An 8469-nucleotide genomic window follows, 5' to 3' on the forward strand; every position below is an offset into this window, starting at 1 on the left:
TTTACTTGTTGGCAGGTGAAAATGATAAAAATTTTTTTTCATCTAATCCGCTAACTAAATTCGCGGGCGTCAATTATCGTAACCACTACGCTCCAACGTTTTCGTTAAGGTTCTGGTTATTCCCTGATCATTAAAGAATTTTTCACAAAGGTGCCTTTTATTCTTTTTTTGTGATTCCGTTTTCGGCCTTCGACCAGACGTAATATCGTATGCTTCGTTAATATCTATGATGAATTAAAATAACTTTTTTTTTAATTGACAAGGTGTCAAACATAAAAAATTGCTCTAGAGGCAGTTGCATGGCCCGATGACAGGTTGACAAGGGAAAATCAACTTAATAAAACCTGAATTAACAGTGATATCAACTGGGCATGAAACTTAAAGGATCCTTACATCGAGGCAAAAGAGGACAGATCACTTTTTCGACAAGCAAACCCTAAGGGTAAGTTTTTCAGTTTAGGAATTATCCCCTGAAAGCATAATAGACATAGCAAGTAATCACGTCTGACCCGAGCTGTCAAAAAAGTGCTGATCAAGTTTATTTCACAATACCTTCCCGATTTTAATTTTGATTCAGTATTACGCTTTTGGCCTTTACTGTATCTCGAATCACTCAAACGCGGCAGTCAAGTCAACCAAAGCTCATACACAAGACTTTTTTAGTGTCCTTTACCTTTTCCCGCGATACTTTATTATTAACACCCGTCTGGATTATTTGAAATTACCTTTGACTGAAAACAAGTGGAGTTGGCATTAGCTTTGAAGTCAAATATGGACTAGAAAGCCAAAGCTTTTTTATTTCAATATTAACGGTCTTTTGGTCCCGAATGTAAGTTATGGACACTGATACTTTCGAGGAAACCAAGGTAATTTGGAAAGTTATTTTTCGTCCTGCTTATCCTTATCTCAATTATTTGCCCTTGTGTATTATTGAAATATTCTCTTTACCACCTCTTTTGTAAAGGCAAGGTGCTTTCTTTTTAAGGAGCCGTGGAAACTTTCGAGTTTCACCAGCTATCGAATGCTCGGATGAATTATCTACAGTTGCAAAAGCTGAATGAAAAGAGCTAAAAAAGGCTATTGAATACCTGAGCCCGGTGGCTGTTTGTTCAAAACCCTTTAACCACTTTCACAGGAAACAAATAACGTTACATATTAGTTACAGTTCATTGTCAATCTGTCATGACCAGAAGCTGAATAAATTTTGAATCATCGTTTAAGCCAATTTTAAGTTGATAAAAAATCCTAGCTATGTTAACTAAAAGAAAGCGAGAATGAAAAGTTGTACGGTGTGGATCTCCACTTAACGCTCTGAATTCCCTGCTTTAAAAATGCTTTCTATATGTGCGCTATTCTGCAGGAAAGGTGTGGAGACAAATTGCCTCTTCAAAGCCCGGCGGCAAATGGTGAAAAAGACCATTGGCTTTTATCCAGCGATTGACTTTGCGATCAATTCATCCCACGTTAAAAGGCGTTTTGCCTTGAGATAACAACGTGTACTAATTAAATCACTCTGAGATCACCTACGTATTTTTCACTTCATTTTCCATTTTTTTAAAGCATCAGTATAATTCCCACGGCGGCCATCTTGAAAATTAATATATCATGCAGTCATCTACGCCCTCAGTCAAACCTGAGCCAATCAGAACACGGGTCTCGTCATATAATCATCCGCACGTTATTATCATACAAAGTTTCTCATCCATTAGTCGATTTACTATCAATTATGCTAATTTTCGTTTGATACTGGAACTTTGGGAATAAAGAGTATATTTTCGTCAAGATCTAACTAATAATGCGCGGGATAAACAAGGTTATCAGCAGAGGCCACAAAAGTAGTCAATTGCCGCGGTGAAAAAAAGTGTTTGGCAGTAATATCGCCAAAGGATTGTTCCCGCCGTTATGCTTGACCTTTTTTCAATTATTCCTTTTTTCTTCAAACAAATTGGTACTCTTTTGCAAGTTGGCGATATATCACCGGCTTTTTACACCCGGCTGAATATATAGATTGACATCATTGCCGCTAAAAGTGCCGGACAAGAACTGGCGATTTCCCTTAAAAATGTCCTTTACATAAATTGTATTTTCAGTCATTCTAGCATTTGACATCAACTCGATTCAACACCGGCAAAACTTGTTAGCTTTATGAAAAACGTTATTTTGACTTTCAAAATCAGATATTTAAATCGATCTCAAAACACTGAGAATGTTTGTATGGGTTGCAAAAAAAAAAATCCGGCATCATTTTGCCTGTCTCACCTTTTGAATTTTCATCGTACTCGGATATTGAGTTTCATAGGTTGTGATGTCTATGATAAAAGCCGGAAACTAAGATGTAACAATTTTAAGTAATACTTTCAGCGCTTTGACTAAGTAAAAGTCGCAATTAAAATTTTTCAGATGGGTTCATTGATACACCTAGAGCGCACAGGAAATGTTATTGTCGGCAAATCCATTTTGCCATTAGAAAACAGAACAAAAGGAAAACAAAACTATCATGTTTGGCATGTATTTAGGTTATTCCGGTTGTGTGGCAATAGTATAATCCAAAACTTCATTTTTCTGTATTTAGTTTAAACCGTTTCCTAGAAGAGCATCTTTCGTAAAAAGCAGCCGAAGGAACAAGAGGCGTTGAAAGAAAAAAAGGTTATCAGCTTGAATAGGGCTAAAATCTTCCGGTTAGTAAAGTCTATGTACTTCGTCCTTCTTTTACCAATGTAGCAACTGGCTTGACATTTTATTCTTTTCGTGTTCAGAATCTGTTTTTGTAAGTAATTTACCATTGTGCAGAAATTTCTTTTGGCTTAAGAAATAGAATTATGGCCCAACTACCTATAAGAAAAATGGTTACGAACTAAAAAGGAACGAGAAGGACTCACTCAAAAATTAAAGGAATTGCTTCGTCGAGTAACCGATGACATAACAGAAATATACACCAATTGTGACCTATCTGTGGGTAAAGATGTAATAAGAATGTTCACTGAAATAGAGGTCAACACTAAATAATAAAAACCCACTCAAAAGCCAAAACCAAATTAAAGACAAATGCTGCAAACGTTTCAGGAATAGGCCAACCAACTAAGATTTTAATCTGGGTCATTTTTTAGTCAAAAGTTTTATCTTAATTCGACTATTCAGTCTTTGCTCTATTGACGCCTGACTAGTGTACACATGCACTCACCGTTTTCAACATTTGATCTGTTGAGAACTCGAAACTCTCAGAACAAAATTTTTTATTGGTTCAGCACGAATTTTAGTAACATTATCTAAATAGAACTGACAATTAAGGATTTGGATTTAGGGATAAGGGTTTCAGATTTAGAATTAAGATTTGATTCCGTGTTAATCAATTTTTTTAATGAGGACTCTAAGAAATATCTTCAGTTTTAAAACTTGATGTGGCATTGTGACATTTGAAAAACGACTAAAGAACGGCTTTATTAAACTTATCATGGATATTTAGAACATTCTTTGAATGTCTCGTTAGTTTCTGCAAAAATACCCCTTGAAAACTTCGCCGCTGCCAGTCTGGGAGTACTTGCCAGTTATTGTTAATGGAAAGTTGGCAGAAAACGTTAATATCTCCAATTTTAAGGATTTCACTCAACTTTAATATCTTCTCATAAAATATTGATAAATTCTGATCTGCGGCATACTTTCAGTGGCTTTAATATCATCTTATAACTCCTTAGAACAACAGACGAATTGCACTTCATTAACAATTGCCTTCGCAGGTACACGGTTATTAAAGAAATTGTAGAAAAAAACCTGACATTAATTGTGACTTGATCAAATTAACTTATAATGAGAAAGATTTCTTTATGAGCACGGAGGAAATCGCCTCTAAAATTTGCCTCATTCTCGACGTGTGGCTCCTTAGCTCAGTTGTAAGTAGTATCGCCCTACTAGTCAAGTTTAAGGATTTCACTCAACTTTTAAATCTTCTCATAAAACCTTGATAGGATCTGATCTGCGGCATACACTAAGTGCCTTTAATATCATCTTAAAACTCGTTAGAACAACAGATGAATAACAATTACCTTCGCAGGTACTCGGTTTTTAAAGAAATTGTAGAAAAAAAGCCTGACATTAATTGTGACCAGATCAAATTAACTTATTATGAAAGATTTCTCTATGGGTACGGAGGAAACCGCCTCTAAATTTGCCTCATTTTGGACGTGTGGCTCCGTAGCTCGGTTGTTACTAGTATCGCCCGACTAGAGTCTTTTCAGCAAAGGTTTGATTCCTGTCAAAAACTAAATTTTTTCAGGCTTCTTTTCTGCAATTTCTTTAATTGTAGCTTGAATGCGAAGATCGTCTCAGTTTTTCCCGGTTTACGCGTCGTTTACTTTGACCAGGAGCCAGATCACATGAGGATATAACAGCTTACCTTGTCCATCAAAGGGTTCGCTACCATTCAGTTACAAGAATGAATCGGTTAAGTTTTCTTGGTACATAGCATTTTTTCAAATTAAGGCAAACTTGTCTAATTACTTTAAACAGTTCCCGAAATACTATGAAACCTGTCCAAATAATCTGAGTTGATTCCTATTTCTCACTCACCTTATAGCTATTCGTCGAATAACTGATCCATTTTCGTGGTTTTGATAATTCTGCTGCATGATGTTGGCTCGTTCCAGTCTTCTCATCGCTTGTATCATTCTCGTTCTGTTACTGGGCTTGGAAGCCAAGCATTTACGTGGGTTCCCTGACGTAGATGAGGACAGCGACATAAATAAAGCATCGGATGACTTCGTGCCCGAAAAGCGAAACAAAGAATCCATAGAGAAAAGACTTAACCGACGATTTCAATACCAAAGGCACTTTAGATCACGAAAAGGCCGATGCAAAGACAGGTTTATGCCACTTTGCCGTTGACCTCGAAAGTGATTCAAATTGACACTGGACTGATATTTGTACTGTGAGAAACACAAAGTTGATCTGCCCATAATTTCCAAAATGATGTAATTAAAATGACAGAAAAAAAAAGTGTCCAAAGAAATGGTAACTTGTAATGTAATGGGATTGTAATCAGACATGAGAGAGAAAAAAAAGCCTTTCGGGTTTTCCTCTAAAGAACGGAAATTTCGTTTTAGCCAAATTGTGGCATGATAATGCGCATAATAAAGCGCAGGAATGCATGGAGAGGTATACAAAAGATTATGCGCTATTTTGAGGTAAAAATTGTCTGAGAATTTGGAGGTGCGAAGGTCTTAAAGTGCAAAGGGCAAATATTCTCCTTATTGGAATAAATGTGAAAAAGGCCTTAAAGTGCTTGGGTCAACAAATCGAACGCTGGCGAACCCTCCGCAGAGATTTCCGATTGTCATCAAAATTTCACAAGGATGCGCTCGAGAGTAAAGTCAGACCTAGCCTGCCCACCAGGGGTAATTTTTCGCGTTTTACAGGCGAACAGAGACAAGCGCGGGGCAAACGCGAAACGCCAGTCACGCGTTAGGGAAGGGTACGAAAGCATTTTTTTTTGCGCTCCTTCCATCGCACGTGACTCGCACTATTCAGATAATGAGCTTAACTTAAGCACGTTACCTGAAAAGGCGTAATTTTTTTAATTTAATGGAAATCAATGCTTCAAGCGAGTTAACTCAGACCGTATTCATCCTTTCAGCGTCTGCTTTTTAATAAACTTTCTAATTAAAAGGGGCATAAGAGTCAGAAAGAAAGCTAGATTACATTATTGCCTTTTTTAAAAACTGGTATTAGTTGCCTAGACACCATAGACGTTCGAAATCATGTTATGTATTCATGGATAACCACAATGGTTTTTTTTTTTTCACAATTTACAGGAAGTTTATCATTACTTTATTCTAATATATGTCGATGATATCAAAATCCCCTCCATAACTTATGGCTCTTTACTAACAGCAATTGAATTTTCAACTTATTTGCTTCGGTAATTCTATTCGTTAGGTAAAAACTAGCAATCATCAATGAATTGATCCTCAATTCTCTTGAGGCCTGGTCGATCCAAACTTCCAAGTTCCACTGTCCTTAGCTTTTGCCTTCTGTATCTGCGCACGCGCAGTTCCTGAGTCCATTACGCGACTTTCGATCATCGGTCCCATCTCAAGTTTTCGTTGTAGCTGCGATTCATAACACAGAAAAAAATCAACGTGATTTCATAGGATAATGGTTAACTTATCTTTGATAAAAAACATATCTTGCCTGTTGCATTATACAATATAGACATCAAACAAATGAGACCGGTTTTCAATGAGGCTCTTAGGCTTAAGACGAACAAGAAAAAAAGACAGGTTTAAGCACCAAACAAAGCCCTTGAAAGTCTTAAAGTACTTCTCAGAGCTTGTTATCGGTCGGTGCATTACTTCAGGCGGACCGTTAAATTCTCGGTTGACTGAAAGACATTTTTATGAAAACAGATCCTTAGTCTGACATTCGAGCTCCCTTTTTTGTGTACAAAACATTTTATAACAAATATTTACCTTGAAAGTTCTTTTACCGATTCTGTTATTAGAAGAGAAAGCTTCTTCGCGCGCGAACAAAGACGAAAAGATGAAAAAATAAAGTACCAGCGCGCAGATACACTTTAAGTGCGCCATATATCTTTAAACTTGGATCTCAAACTCAGAGTTATACAAGACTAAGGTGGTGAGACTGACTTGAATGTGTGGTGTTTCGTGTTGAAATATGAGTCCTCTACACAATGATTCTGCAAACTTTCCTACACCCCTAGCTTCAGCATAGCTGTCACATTTGTCGTTGGCTGATTGGTTGAGACGATCTTTGCACTCAAGACCACTTTGTGAGCGGAACACAGCTGGCGAAACACGACTGCGTACATCTTGTTTCTCCAGCTGTTCTTCCAATTCACGAGTACCTTCGGGAATATTATGATTTGTCAAACAGGAAGTTCTGCTCTTCGATTTCGTAAGGAGATCAATGGATTCTCCTCGTTCATTTCTCGTTTTGAGTATCAACTGCTCTCTAGTTTCCTATGACAGTTTATTTGGCGTGTTTCAACTCATATGACCGAAAGTTTCTGGTCTTAAACAAGATTTTGAAATAAGCCTCACAATGTGAAGGTTCAACTCTTTCAAGACTGATGTTGCTTACTCACGAATACATTGCCAAAGTATGCCAATATAGCTCGCGTTACGTCCTTCGACAACACTAAAGAATATGCGGAACCTCAGAACTTTATTGCGAAATTTTATGCTAATATTTCCTCTCCTGACACGGTGAAGATATTGATATCAGCAGAGTACTGCTGATTTTCGTTGATCAGTTTTGAAGTCAAAATTTGGGTGGAAAATTCTCCTTGTCTCGACTAAGTAGTGGCGCTTTTGCTAAATTCTGAAAAAAAACCTCTTTAAGTCTTTTTTCAAAACCTTTGAGTCATATTTATCAATAGTTTTAACCATGTTCTTCGGCGTTAACGTGACTATTTGTACAAATTTATTCTAAGCGCAAAACATTTCAACAATTAAAGCCAAATTTATCATATGAATGGTAATTAGCAACTAGATGAGAGAATGGCAAAGAAATATTGTTCTTTAAACGTTTGTGCAGATCATCGCGATAAAATAGTAAAAAGAAAAACTCATCTCCACTCCCAACTCGTGCAAACATTTTCATGAACGAAAAACGCAAACAAAAAAAAGAAAGAAACTACATCAGCTGTGGTTGGTTATTATCAAAGCTTCTACAGGAACCAGGAGGTCTGATTAGTCGACGACATCCATTAAACAATTGTAAGGATCCTAATTTCTTTAAGATCAGTTGTATAGGAAAAAAAGAGACTCCTTCTCAGCCATCTTGCGGTATTCTCTGAGCCGCATGGTATTACCTCGACGAGTAGAGATAAATAAAAGACAAACATGTATAACCTCAATATAACCGCTACCGTGAAAGTTGAATGTTACCGCTTTCGAGAGAAGCTGCGAAATATTTTCTGGTCAGATTGACCTATTTTGTGATTATGTTACGTAGTTGTGATACAAACCGAAACTTATCGTTAGTTTTTATCTTTCTCTATGATCTTTTAATTACCACGTGCTCGTTTCCAAAGTTGAGATTATTCTTTAAGCTATGATCGCACATTACCTCGGTAATTTCCTTCATGTAATCATTTCAGTTGACCGCTTCGATATAAGAACGCCCGAAAGAATAGAAAAAGGAATAAATACAGAAAGATCCTATATTGGTTTGCTGTCTATCGCATGCACGTATATCAACCCCAGGAATCGAGATTTAATTCTAGCCTTAAGAAAAAAACATTTATACACAAGACATTTCTCACCTGTCTTTTGAATAACAAAAGACGAGTGAGACGGTGTTAACTTGTAGAACATTAGGGGTTTCAGTATTGATCAAGTGGACTCTTGCATTTCTGTGACTTGTAGTAAAAGGGAAATTTGATTGTGCAACGGAAGTATAAATAAGCACATGCATGGTTTTAGTTTTGTCGGAGATTAACAGTGTATTTGGACA

At 36.9% G+C, this 8469-nt stretch overlaps 2 long non-coding RNA genes across 5 annotated transcripts in view; one reads left to right on the forward strand and one right to left on the reverse strand.

The window, feature by feature from the left end:
* The window catches only part of LOC148734110 (uncharacterized), a 7048-nt gene extending 2056 nt beyond the window's left edge, over positions 1 to 4992 (forward strand). For 2 of the 4 annotated variants that reach the window (XR_015999230.1, XR_015999229.1), the window contains exons 2-3: positions 2573 to 2678; positions 4571 to 4992. This is a non-coding gene — a long non-coding RNA (uncharacterized LOC148734110). Of the gene's footprint in view, positions 1 to 423; positions 443 to 2284; positions 2679 to 4570 lie in introns of those variants that run through there. The other 2 variants (XR_015999228.1, XR_015999227.1) reach the window with 2 other exon arrangements.
* Positions 4993 to 5613: 621 nt separating this feature from the next.
* On the reverse strand, positions 5614 to 6701 carry LOC111330502 (uncharacterized). The gene is made up of 2 exons (XR_002694799.2): positions 6462 to 6701; positions 5614 to 6101 (listed from the first exon to the last, which is right to left on the reverse strand). It is a non-coding gene; the product is annotated as an uncharacterized LOC111330502 (long non-coding RNA).
* Between the last annotated feature and the right edge of the window lie 1768 nt (positions 6702 to 8469).

This window comes from Stylophora pistillata, chromosome 3, assembly GCF_964205215.1.
Source record: "Stylophora pistillata chromosome 3, jaStyPist1.2, whole genome shotgun sequence".
Classification (NCBI taxonomy): Eukaryota; Metazoa; Cnidaria; class Anthozoa; order Scleractinia; family Pocilloporidae; genus Stylophora; species Stylophora pistillata.